This window comes from Haemaphysalis longicornis, unplaced genomic scaffold, assembly GCF_048455015.1.
Source record: "Haemaphysalis longicornis isolate Haplotype H1 unplaced genomic scaffold, Haemaphysalis longicornis Haplotype H1 scaffold_8, whole genome shotgun sequence".
In the NCBI taxonomy this organism is placed as follows: Eukaryota; Metazoa; Arthropoda; class Arachnida; order Ixodida; family Ixodidae; genus Haemaphysalis; species Haemaphysalis longicornis.
In genome coordinates, this window is record NW_027526445.1 from 25,850,667 (window position 1) to 25,864,926 (window position 14,260).

A 14,260-nucleotide genomic window follows, 5' to 3' on the forward strand; every position below is an offset into this window, starting at 1 on the left:
ATTTCTCTTTAGTTAGTATGTGAGGATTTAACATTGCACTATTGTTTTATAATAAACATGCCATACAAAACTTATGTAGCTGTAACCATTTAGAGAGGGAACTCAGGACGCTGTTGGGTACACGCCCTCCGTTAAAAAATTCGGAGGTTGTGGTTCATTGTGGTGTATTTGAAATACAAAATGCACCATTTGAGCTTTCGTTACTTTCAAGCAGTATAGTGAAAACCCAATATACTTATCAAGCACATTAGAACAAGCATGCTCAGACAGTCCAGCGGCTTTGGAAAAAGCTTTCATTCAAGAAATAAAACAGTCTAGTTCAAAGAAACAACACGCTTTTTTCACCAGTTTTCACCAGATATTGTCTGGTGTAGCCGTATTGGTACCTCAACACCAGTAGCCCCCGAATTTCACCAGATTTTCACAATCTGGTGCCGTATTTCACCATCTGGCAACGAAAATCATTCTCAGAGCCCGACGACGCCGAGGGATTCACGCGAACACCGGAGGCGGTCCGTGGGCGGAGTCAGTAGTATTAACTCTGTGGGTACGGTGACACCGTTGGCTTGATGGGGGTCGAGAAAAAGCCGCATTTTTCTTGAGTTGTACGGCTGCTTTCGCGCAGCACTTGCACGACACTTTTGTGAACTAGTGCACAAAGTGCAGCCAAATCGAGGAGACCTAATATATCAAAAATAAACTGGAACTTTCCAGTAAGTGCGACGTCACGTTGCGTCCACCTCTCCCTCACTCACCGGTCTAATCTTATTCGTCAATTCCCTCCCTGCCTGCCATTGCATGGTGGCGGCGGACCGGCGGTAGATACAAGTCGTCAGTGTATTGTGAAGCTCTACGGTTTTGGTCGCAGTCGAGGAAGCCTGGCTACAAGTACGTATTACCCGTATTCGAGATTTGGTGCGCGTACGAACAGCGGCCGAGGTCGGATCGCCGCTAGCTGAATGCTCATGATGCGCAGGGAAGCAGATTGCGGAGAGAAAGAGAAATAACATTTATTTGGTATCCGGCATGTGGGAAGTCTCCGGCCACAAAGGGCGCGGTTGATCCCTGTCTTTGAACTATGGCTAATATGCGGAATCGTGACACGCGCTCATGGGTACAACTTTGGTTGTATAGAAGGCTCTGCTCGTGCAGCACCTCAAGTGCCTTCGGGCTAAAACTTGGATGCGAACATCTTCGGCAAGTTCTGTCTAGAATAATTGACCGAAATATTGAGCGCCATTACCTCATCTATGCGGTACTCGTATCGCGCCGCCACACTCTCAGATTTTTCCCGCGCTTTCTGGTTACTGCGGCGTTTGCACCCCGAAGCCGAGTCTCTGGGCCTCCTCGATTATCAGTCCCGGATCGTCCGCGGACTGCCCGAGACGCGATCCGGCGCTCGATTTTCTCATGTATTCCTATGGGAGCTCCGGTCCGGAAGCAGTCCTCGGACTGCCCGCGGACCGTCCAGGACTGGTAAATCGAGGAGGTCCTCTGTTAACCCTTTACGGCCCAGCCCACAGTGGCACCTGTTTCGGTTTCACAGCCCTGTGTAGTCGCTGCGAACGCTTCAGAGACTTTATTGGTTTCGGTAGTTCACTCATTTCGCCACCAGGGGGCGCGAAACCGCAGAATAAAAACGGCGCCCAAGCCGGAGCGATAACGTTAGCCGCCTTCAAGATGAAAACTGATATTTCTTCTTGCTATTCTCGTATTTTCTGAATAACAAGCGCAAGACACGACTTACAGGACTTGGAAAAACATGATCGGCTAAAAAATACACCCGTTCCCTTCGTATGCGTTCCGTCATCACGCTTGAAAAATGCACCCACACATATGTGTGGGCTGGGCTTTCGTCGTCACGAAAATTTTGCTGGGCGGTACAGGGTGGCGGGCTCGTGCACTGCAGCGCTAGCGATAAATAATTTTTTCTTGCTTCGTTGGTGTCTCATTTAATCGCGGTTTTGTGCTGGCTCGTTGGTAATGTTTTCTTGCGGCTTAACCCTGAACTAGTTCCGTAATTACTTCTGATAATAATATTAATTACAATTATTAATTATATTACTTAAAACTTCATTATTATGTATGTTCACAAAATCCTGTTGATAATATAAGCAATGCTGAAAACAATATAAAACATAAATAATACGTAAAAATGCAGTTTTTCTGCGCCTGATGCCGTTTTTAAGATTATCTTCTACGCGCAGATCATACGAATAGAAGCCCAGCCCACACATATGTGTGGGTTTGTTTTCCGTGTGAAATACTCTGACCTTTCCATTTTCTTTTACCGAAGCATCATTAGGAAGGGGTAAATACACAAAATTTAATTACTTGTGGCCATTTTTTCTAAAATCTTTTTACTGGGCAGGAAAGGGTTAAGATATGCGTCACGTTGTCGCAGGACCGAAGGCACTTAATTGCAAATTAAAAAGTGACGGTTGCGGATCCAATCGTAGTTGCAGTGGGCGCTTTACACGAGTCGGACATACGGTCGGGAACAACTTGAGGGCCATCGCGACAGCCCCTTTTTTGAATGGCCCAGGCACATTTTGGCAGTCGCGCGCCAACGCGAAAAATTCCGTCACATTTTTCGTTTGGAACTCTCGGCGCGTAAATGCACGCAGGGGCACGGAATCAAGAAATGGCAGCATAGGGCGCCAACAAAGTGATGAAATGATATCCTTCGAGTGTGCTCGGTAGCCGTTAAAGTCGCTTTAGCTGCTGGCTCGTGCTAAATGCAGGGGTGAGACAGCTGCGCATATTGCGCAGTTTTGATACAAATTTCTTTTCCTGCCTCAGGCTGCTCCAAAAGCTGGAAAATTTCAAAAATAGCGCCAAACTGCTCCAAACCAGTCTGAGGAGGGCTCTTTTAATGCTCACTTCAGTTTCAGTGGGGTAAAATGCTTACTGACGGTATAATTTTCCAGCTCCCTCAAGGTGATGGTGTTTGTGAAGGTTCAATTGATTGATCAATCAATTGAAAACCCGTATGAAATTGTTCCCGAGATATTTTTTTTTCGAATGTTACAATGTCGGGTTGCACATGTTATCCTAGACAACACCAAACATCCTTAAGACATCCCAAAGAAGGCCCTAAATCCCATGTCCCAAACAACACAGCCTATGGGCATCCCTGGGACTTCCGCACTGGGAGTGTCCTAAAAATGTCCACGAATGGCTGTGATTGGGATGTATGCGGAAGCGCATGCGTGCTTTTTGTTGATTCGGTCAGCCCAATGTTTTGTTTTTGGGCATAGATGAATAAAACGCATAGGCGCGTGTAATGCGCGTGAAGGAGGTACAGCCGTAAAGCAAATGCATGGCGGAAGAAAAACTTTTCTTTCCTCCATGAGCAAATGCCTCGCGTACCCGTAGGTAGCGCGTGATTGTTACAGGAAGTGCTTCAGAGAAAGGCTAGTACACTGATTAAACCAACTGAAAACGCTGCTTTTGAGCACGGCAACTTTCTAAGGGAGGAAAGAACCGTCCCGCTCAGATGGCCTGCTGCTTGGTTCTGGGTCTGCTTTGTTGCCATTTTATTTCGTATTTATGTACAATATTTCAAACTATAAGTTAAAAACTAAAATTTATATTTTATTTTAATTATATCTCAATACATTTTTAAAGCTTCGTTGTTATTCTACACCATTAGAGACGTCTGTGAGCTTTTTACGAAGCTGATTCAGCCGATTCAGCCATCGCAGTTTTATAAACATGGCCGCCCGCGGATGGAAATGTGCGCCGTGCTCCCGTGCTGCTGGAACGTCATTTCAGAAGGTAACTATTGCAAGTCGTTTATATGTACCACTCAGTGTTTAAACCCTTCCAATGCCCCTCTTGTGTTTTATGCATGATTTCTTGCTCTGTGGTCGAAGGTGGGTGCTCAGTGCGGAAACGGTCGAAAGGCTTCTCCCGGGGTGGCGGGAGAAGTTGCAACGCTTACTGCACTGTTTCGCGTCGCTCAACTTGTTTTGTACCTCTAGCTGTTGATTATTTTACATGGATTTATTATACAACTAGTGTAGAAGGGCATCACTGCAACAGATAAAAAAAAACGCCGCAGATGCCGGAAAGCCGATCAAGAACAACTAGACAAAGGACATTATTGGGCCTCAATAGTTTGACTAACTAAAACTTTTCGCGTAGCTTAGTTCCTGGTTCGAGGCCTCAATCATCGATCCCGCGCTACCCGGAACGAAATCACTCATTTCTCATATGTATGTAGATAAAAGCACGTCTCGGGTTTTGTCAACGCGTGAGACAGTCCAGTGATAGCCGTCGATCGGTACTGACTTCGTTTTTTTTTGTTTTTTTTTTCCCAGAAATGATAGAGCGGCATAGCGCAGGCGTTATGCGTTATAATTTACGCGTTTAACATTTTGCACTGAGTAGCATGTCAGTGTGTGATGTGCTCAATTTACTCAGCTCGCGTGATCGCCTGCCCTTTTATGTGCTAATGACTGTGCTTCAGTATAAATGTGGATTGCTGCTGTAACTTTGCGGCCGTTTGTAAATGGGCATGTTGGCGACTACACAACCTCCACAGCAAAGAGAATTCCGGCAAACTATGCAACAAATGGCAACGTGATCTGGGACGCTTTGAATACTCAGATCTGGGCCGCTTTGACGACTGTTTTAAAGAAGGGCACTGTGGTGGTAGTTGTGCATCATGTTTAAAGGGCTGCGAAGACTGACTTCACAGTGCGGTTACTCTTAAAAAGCCTTAACAATTTTTCATGAGCGGTAAACACAACCTTTCACTCATTTTGTTTGTAATCTTTCTCAAATTGCACGATATGCTCTGAATATAGGTATTGCAGCCAGTCTTTAACTGCCAAGCAGCTATATTTCTTTTTTTTTGCCAGTTTCCTGTAGTCTCTTGTCAGCAAGCAGACACACAGAGGTGCAGTTATCAGTTTTTACAGGCAGCTTTAAACCTGGTGGGCATTACCAGAAAACTGTGACTCTCGTGTCTAGTGGCGTCCTTGTTATTGTTACTCTGTTATATTTCATTGTGCTTTGCACCATTGGATCCCAGGGAAGGCTAATGTAATGGCGCATTTGACAAACGTTTAATGGTAAATGGCTGCAGTAGCTTGCATGTGTGTGATGCGTTGTGCCAACAAGCATGATTGTATGAGCCAGTTCAAAATCTCTTGACTGAAAATTATTTAGAAAAACTGTTTCAGTTACATCTGAAGCAGGTGAAATGTTTGGGCAATCATGCAATGTGAATGTCATGTCCATGAAACAGAACTAAATAGCAAAATTTCTATCACACATCAAATTTCTGCGCAAAACAACCCGCAAGCCCCTCAAGGTTTCGCGTGGCAGCGGGCTGCTTTAGTGTTGTGAGTTCTGGCCGCGAGGTTTATTTTGACTGTAGCGCAATCACGAGAGCATGTATCAGGAAGGGCATTGTGAGAGATCAGCTCAGCTCAGCTTGTACTCGTAAGCATGCCGTTTTACCCATGGTGTGAAATCACCATGGGTAAATGTTTATCTGTACACTTCGGTAATGCTCGAGTTGTGTTTCCTTACTGGCAGTGTTCAAGCTAGCCGGTGTCTGCACTGTTCATTGAATTCATTACAAGTTGTTTTCTAAATTATGTGCAGGGAGCTTCATGGGCCATGGAAAGCCTCCCCAGCCACAAGGAACTCCAAAGGATACGAAGACAGCAACACAGTTCTGACGTGCTGCAGAAAGAGCTGCGGCACACTAGAAAATCCTTGGAGCTCCAATGCAGTGACTGCCAAGGAATGATATGAAAGTCGTTTAATCTGATTTCCTTTTTCTTGATTGCTCAGGTATATTTTCCTGACACTAATATAAACTGTTTTTTTTTGTGTGTGGTAAGCTACTGCGTGGTAAAAAAACTACGGATTTCAGGGCATCATGCCAGAATAAGGTGCATGGCACCAGTACTCCCTCAGGGCATGGTTCTCCATTTGGACGTTTGTATGGGCTCTGCTGTGTGTCAACTGACACCACATACATGGCTAATGTACTATTACAAAGTGCAGCCTGTCTAGTTTTGAGTGATATCAATATTATTTATCTTAGTGTATGAGAGACAAATTGAAATTTAAAACTCGAGAAATCTTATTTTGCTTCACTTGCCTCTGTATTTTCGAAGTTATAGAAAACAATTAAACAGAAATTGGATAGATTGCTGTGCATTCATTATACATACCAATTAGTGGCTGCATGATGGAATTCAATTGGTTTCAAAATTTCTTCATATTTCTGCTAAAAAAGTCTAAAAAGGGAAATTCTCTACTTGATATTTACATGACTCAGTGCAGAGCAGTGATAGTTTTTGTACATATTGGCTGTAGACTTATTTGTTTGCCGTCAAAATTTGGCTGCATTTATTTGGAAATTTTTAATTGCCAAGGTTAAAATGTCGCAATATACATCCTTACACGGTCCCACATTTTCAACGCTAACTCCTAAGTATGCATGCACATATATTTCCACATTTAGACCTCAGTGCGTAAAATGGTAACAAAATGCAGCCAAATTTTAAAGGTAGGAAAATATGCATACAGCCAACACGTGCAAAGTGTTATTCTTCTGCTCTAAGCCGTGTAATGTTACCTGTTCATCAATTTTCTTCTGTTAGCTTTTATTTTCCTTTTAGCAGACAGGTGAAAACCTATTTGGCTGAGAACAAATTTGTCATCATGTGGCCAATTGGCATGTCTTCTAAGCACACAGCAAATGTCCTCCCTTTACGTTGAATAGTTCTACATAATTCTTTTCGAATGTAGGTACACGTGATCCAAAATTTTATTTTATAAGTTTTTTTTTATTTGCAGTAGGTTTTAGAACTAGTATTTTATATCAATCAGAACTAGATCAGCTGGCCTTTCGAATGATTTCTGTGTGTGTGTGGTGCAAAGCGATGCCTTACGGTAGCCCCGTATTGTTAAAAAGTGGCCGCGCGGCCTGAGGGAGTGTGACTGCGACAATAAAGGGCCATGCAGGCAAAATACAAGCTTGTTTTCTTCGAAAGATTTGGGGTTTTGTAGTGCCCTTTGCACGTGTTGGGCAGCAAATGATGCTTTATTCGCCAAGAAATTAATCAGTTCAAGTTAAAATTTTGATTCTCCCGCCTAATCGTGTGTTTTGTGACGTCTGCCATGACATCACAAGGAAGGGTCTTCAAGCTAATTTCAAGTGCGCCGTCCTGCCTGCAGCGGACTGCGGAGCCTTGTTTACCATCAATCCTCTTAAATATCACCACCATGCTGTCTGCACCTTTGCTTTGGTTTTTACTGTATTTGCACCTGGCTTGGTTTTATTACGGTAGGTACTAATTGCTTCGTGAAACATGGGGTACGTCTACAATTAGGGTCACGTAAGACAATGTCGCTTACACCGCTCGGCCAGTGTCGTCTGAGACAACCCCAAAGCGCCACAGTGCTGTGCTGCTATAACAAGCATAGTGTGCGCAGTAGTTAACAGCAATACGCACTGGTTCTTTTGTAACTTCCATTGTTTCACCCCACCATTCTTACTGCTATAAAATGAATATGCATTACACTTAAGCGAAAATATTATATTCTGCAAGCTTATAAGCCCTGCCTAACTTGCGTTTGCTTTTGCTGGCCTCAGCCAATCGCACGGCTGTGCGTATGGTGTCATGTGTCCTATTGTGGGAAGTGAGCTAGTGGGTCGCATGGCAATTCCCTTTTTTCCTAATTATGTAGATTATTTGAGCAACGTTTACATTTAAAGGGGCCATGGAGACAGGTCAAGTTTGGTTCCTTCAAAAGATTGCCTCGGTAGAATCAAGTTGACACCACTTTTAACGTAAACTTCACTCAAATAAGATACATAATTAGGAAAAAAAGGGAATGGCCATACGGCCCACTAGCTCATTTACCGCAGCAGAACCGGTGATGTCGTATGCCGAGCTGTGCGATTGGCTGAGGCCGGCAAACGCAAATTAGGCAGAGTTCATAAGCATGCCCAAAGAGCTATTTTCATTTAAATTTAGGGCACATTCTTTTTATATCGGTAAGAATGGTGGGACAAACAGTGGAAGTTAGAAAAGCACACGTAAACATTGAAGTACCTCTGCGTACTGCTGTTGGTACTGCACGCACTATGCTTGGTTTAGATGCATAGCACTGCGGGGCTTTGGAATTGTCTCAGACAACACTGGCCAACTGACGCAAGCGACGGTGTCTTACGTGACAATATTTGTCGAGCGAGCACCATGTTTCACAAAATGATTATTTTCTGCATGAATAAAAACAAGCCATGTTTAAATACGGTCACAAACAAACCAAAAACATACGACTGCTTTCCGTGGTGTGGTGGCGCCATCTTGGTCAACTAACAGTAAACAAGTCTCCGCTCCCACGGCCTCCGCGATCGGCTGCCGGCGGTGCGCCGTTGCTCCGGCCGTCCCATTCGGCGCGTCCCCCAGCAAAAAAATGTAATTTGGCTAACTCCGCAACGCGCCGCGAGGTGGCGGTGTTAGCCGATGGTTCGGCAGCTTGCCCCGACTCCCCTGGCCGGCTTTGTGGCGCCTGAGTTGCTGCGTGTTTTCACGGCCGGAATTCGCGTAACTGTGTTGCAGCTTTATTTTTGTTGAGCTGACAATCCGAACTACCGGGTCATGAAGTCCGCTTGTCTCAGAAGCTTAGAGGAACAGCACTGAAAAGTTAATCGCGCTGTGATTGCTGCGCTTGATCGGTGCAGGACATTTCCGTGCGGACATTCAGGTGCGCGGATATTTGGGTGCGAAAACTTCTCGGCTACAGAATTATCGGGTGCTTGCTTGTTGGAACAGCAGTTATATTTTTATTTCCGCATAGGGTGGGCTATGGACAACAATCGAGCGCAGTGGTTGCATTTTTATATTGGCGCCGTGTTTGATTTTGCGAGTTATTTTTAGAAGTTGAACATTTGTATATTTTTGCTTGATACCTCGCCCAAGGAACACCTGTTATGCAGCATATTGATTATATTCTCACACACATGCCTTTTTTTAATTTAAAAGATTTCAATTGATATTCGCTTTTTGCGGCGTGCAACTCACCTAACAATTAGCCGTCGTTTACGATGGCGTTATTCCTTCTCTATGCAGTTTTCTCTAAACGAAAGACTCACTGTCACTATCTAAAGAAAGCAGCATTGCAATCATTCGGCTGCCCCCCAAAACGCAGGAAATCTTACGAGGAGTTTTATGCAGGTTGTGCGCTGTCACACTAAAATGATTTTGCAAACACTGTTGTCGCCACCTTTTTTTTTCATACGGACAAGTCTCGCATATTTTCGTGTGGAAGAACGGGCCTCTGAAAACAGCTGCAGTGTGTACGTGTCCAAAGCAAACATGAAACCTGTCATCATTGCTTTACACATGGATGGGCTTCGATATCGGTAACTGAAAATTTAAATGTCTTTAGTCTTGGGTCCAAAATAGGGAAAATTGGGCTTGCCTGTGGTCACCGAAATACGTTTAAGAATACAATGAAATCGACGTGCATCTGACTTAAGGTTGTTTTATTTGTTGCGACTGAAATTGAAACTGAATTGCTTAAAGCACATGTGTAGAACAGATTGCCATATCTTTGAGGCTATCGCTCAACGTAATACTCTTTAAACGTGTTAATCCTAAAAATATGACGGGTGCTTCCACCCAACAGGCATTAATTCGAAGGCCAGATAAGAGCGCAGCCATCCGTCGTGCGTATGACGTGATCACGCCCCTCGCTCTACTGAACTGCATTGACCATGCGGATTATATAAAGTACGTAAGCCTGGATAAGAAATACCTGAAAAATAACCAGCTTTCAGCGAACCGAACGTTATTTAAGCACCAAAAATTTTCCATTGGCTGTAGGGAATATTGTCCGTGTGTCGAAGGCGTCATGCGGCACATGTTAAAGAAGTCGCATAGATGCAATCGTAGGTAAAATAAATTCATTATTATAAGGTTCTATGAGTCGCTTTGCATCCATAGCATCAGCTATGCTTTCTTTTTATTGCGATACGAAGCGCGAAAGTTGACGAAACGCCATTTCGAGAAGCGTTGCAGCATACCCGGCTTTCGTTTCAACCATCGGCTCCGCGCGCCGTGGTGTGGCGGAAAACGGCGAAACGGCCTCTTCGGAATTACGCGCTCTCCGGGCGATTGGGACGGCCGGAGCAACGGCGCGCCGCCGGCAGCCGATCGCGGAGGCCGTGCCGCTCCACACCAACTTTGGCTGAAAGACCTGCTCTTATATCACTGTAAACGTCATTCAAACACACGTTTTGGTGTGAAAATCAAAATTTTAGCTTAAATTGATTAATTTCGCAGTGAACAAAGCATCGTTTGCTTCTGGACAAGCACTGGGGGCACTATAGAACACGAAATCTTTCAAATAAAACAAACTTGTATTTTGTCTTCATGGCCCCTTTAAAGTCGTGTCAAAATGTTTCTATCGAGGCAATCTTTCTAATGAACCAAACTTGTTTTTTGTCTGCATGGCCCTTTTAATGGTTTTCAGTAACTTTCTGTGCACTAATGTGCTTTTCCTGTGTCGTGAAACATGTTTCACCTTTTGGTATTTCATAAAGTACAGCACTTTCAGACCTTATTCTTTATGCCATAAATTGCTTAGAAATTAGGCTCACTCTATTTTGTAAATGAATTATTCTGGTGCATGGCACATTTCTGATGTAAAAGAAAAAGACCACTCTTATCTTTCTGTACATAACTCGTACTACCTTTAGAAATTTTTCATGTGAAATTTCACTTCTGCTTCAGCTAGTCGAATTTATTGTCAGAAATAGAAGTAAAGTCATGCATCAAGTTATAAAGAACTTTTGTTTGTGGTATTAAAAGTGTATGGTGCACCTTTAAGACTTAAGTGCTGCTTGATTTTGCCACTGATCTCTGTTATGTACGAAATTCGTCCAATAAAATGGTTTTGAAAGGTTTTGCAGAGTTCTAATTGTACACTTGCGTGGAGGAAAAGCTCCATTGCAATGGAATGTTGAGCTATAACCACAAGCATTAATCAAATGTGTCCTGAATAGGACCTACGAGCACCTTTTTGGAACATCCCAAAAATTTCCTTTCTTTGTTCTACATGGGATGTCAGACCTCCCAGCAAAGTCCTAGTCTGGGACATCCCAGCGAGGTCTTTTTTTGTATCACTTGGGATGTTTTTGGAACTTAAGTGGGATGTCCCTGGGAGTTCCCGAACTCCCAGGTGGGACATCCCTGGCACTTACCTAGGATGTATGTGCGTTGTCTGGGATATAAATCAATCAATAAAGCAAAATAACTGCGCAAGCCTCACTTTTCAGCCATTTCTTTTTTCTCTTTTAACAGCGAAGCTGTGCTAGCACTGGCCTTTACGGCAGTGTCTACTGGTATCATGCCACGCTCTTTGTGGAGCAGGTTTATCTGCTATGCAAAAACCGGTCCCTAGTATATGTATATTGCAAGGAGACGGGAGACCCCGCACAAGTAGGCAGCAGTTCCAGTTCTTGGTTTAACCGACCCGCTGGTGACTTCGCAGAACAAGCCGCCCGTAATGATGATGATCATGCACAGATGATGATTATAATGCCCGATATGCACAGATGCGAGATTTGCCCCACCAACTGACAGCAATTGGTCACAGCATATGCTGCAAGGATAATATGTAGCTGGTTGCAGCTGGTTTATGGTTAAATTTCCAGCTGGAACCACCCAAGCAACCACGGACGTCCGTGGAACGTCCGAAATACATCCGGACATCCAAGGCCCAGTATGGACAGCCACTGTACGTCCATGTTTGGACGTACATTTTCGGACGTACCGTGTACATCCAGAAACGGACGTGCAAGTCCGAATGGCATCCGCCAACGAACGTAAAAAGTTACTATGAAGCATCAAAAAATGCCGTAAATTGGATATAAAAGTAATAACGAAAAAGCTACCGTGCTTTTCAATTAAGAAAATTTTGTACATCAACACCCTGGCTTCTAGGTTGCAAGTTTCATCTGCATATTTCTAATACGAAGCCTATTTTTTTGATTTCTTGAAGCACTTCACCAACTCCAACGATGATCTTTTTGGTGAAGGATATATAAGAATTGAGAGCCGCTAACGAAACGTGTGAAGCAAGTTTACTTTGTTCATGCATGCCGTCTGCCGGGTAGTGCGTTAGCCTTGCGCGGTGTATTGTACTATTCGTTGTAAGAACATTAGCTTGTCGTTATGTGATTCTGGAAATTTTTACTGAACATCCAAAATACAGCCGATTTCGGAGTCCGACTGGACGTACGAAAGTGTTAAAACCGGACGTCCAACGGACGTAAATGGTACGTCCATCGGCCCTGAAACGGACGTCATACGGACGTCCACTAGAGCCGGAATAGGCGGACGGCCGACGGCCCGTGGTTGCTGCAGCTGGGACCAGCTAAGACCAGCTGGGAATTTAACCATAAACCAGCTGGGACCAGCTACAATTTTTTCTTGGATCACTGTGTCCTACGGCGTAAAGTTGCTGCCCAGTATATTGACTGCGCTCACATGCGTTCACAATATTAACGAAAAATTAAAAAAAAGGCCTTGGGGCCTTCATATTTTGACATACGAGGGCCCTGATGAAATGTCTCTCCAGCAATGCATTTTGTTTAGAGGTGACTTCGGTGGTGGTGGTGGTGGTGATGTTTATTAACGGATGGATATAGCCTTGCGTGATATTCCGGTAATTGCTGCCCCGATAAACACCTTCTTGCCGCTATGCGCGGGAAATCACCAGGAGTCACTGAGGCGTGTACCTGTCACTTAAAAAGCCGACTTTAAACAGACCGGTGTAAGCTTGGCATTTGTAAGCTTGGTTTCCGATACTTCCAGCTGCGCAGTGAAGCATAATGGCCAAGTACGGAGGGAGTAAGATTAGAGAAAACGGCAGCAAACTCTTTGCTATCCCAAGCAACCACCGGACGTCCGTCGGCCGTCCACCGTACGTCCATTCCAGCTCCGAATGACGTCCGTTTCAGGGCTGATGTACGTACCATGTACGTCCATTCCACGTCCGGTTTTAACACTTCCGTACGTCCAGTCAGACGTCCGAAATCGGCTGTATTTTGTTTGTTCAGTAAAAATTTCCATAATCACATTACGAGAAGCTAATGTCCTTACAACGAATAGTACAGTATACCGCGCAAGGTTAATGCACTATCGGGCAGACGGCAGAGACGAACAGAGTGAACTTGCTTCACATGTTTTGTTAGCGGTTCTCAATTCTTATATATCCTTCCCCAAAGAGATAATCATTGTAGTTGGTGAAGTGGTTTTAAAAAATTTGAAATATCGGCATAATGTTAGAAATATGCAGATGAAGCTTCGAACCTACGAGCGAGAGTGTTGATGTACAATTTTTTTAATTGAAAAGCCCAATAGCTTTTTCGTTTTTGCTTTTACATTTATTTTACGCTATTATTTAATACTTCATAGTAACTTTTTACGTCCGTTGGTGGATGTCATTAGGACTTGTATATCCATTTCTGGATGTCCAGTGTACGTTCAAAAATGTATGTACAGACATGGACGTACAGTGGCCGCCCAAACTTAGCCTTGAATGTTCGGCTGTATTTCGGACGTCCAATGGACGTCCGTTGTTGCTTGGGATGGAAAGTATCGCAACGCAAATGTTATGAGAGTTAGCCGCTAGGCTATTCTATCATTACGTCGAGTCTTATTTACTTGTCCACAGTGAGGTTGTGAACGTTACAGTATTAGTGTCTTCACGCACAAAACGGCTGTAAATATGTTCTGTGAGTAAAGTTTTCCCATCGAAAACCATTCCAAAGTCCTGTAGAAAAAATACTTATGTGTACTGAGGCGACAAACTACCTGTGCAAGGGGTGAAAAAAAAAACGGCAATTTTCGGAGCGCCGTATCTCTGGAGCGACATAACTGGGCGCCGCGTCTTCGTGAAGATTGAAAAACATGGCCCCCGGGCGAAGCCACTGATCTCCACTGAGATGCTGGATGGTGCTTCCGCGCTGTCGCGGCTAGAGCCACTAAATAGCTAGTCGCGGCCGGGAAACTCAGTGGAGATCAGTGGGCCGGGCGCGCGCACGGCCACCGGAAGTTCGACGGCTCGTCCCAGAAGTCGGGCGTCTGCTACGCTTCTCAACTGCTGATAAGCGTCCCCATTGGCGCATTTTGCCATTTTGTTCTCACTTTATTGCATTTTGGCTATACACATCGCGTTCAGATCGCAACTTATGCTATACCGAAGCATGCGACGT

General features: G+C 44.3%; 1 protein-coding gene across 1 annotated transcript in view; it reads left to right on the forward strand.

Annotated features, from left to right (window-relative positions):
- The first annotated feature begins 752 nt into the window (after positions 1-752).
- The window catches only part of LOC144148778 (uncharacterized), an 81,285-nt gene continuing 67,777 nt past the window's right edge, over positions 753-14,260 (forward strand). Inside the window, exon 1 of the mRNA XM_077680291.1 lies at positions 753-888. The gene's annotated coding sequence lies outside the window, so the exon portion shown is untranslated. The remainder of the gene's footprint in view (positions 889-14,260) is intronic.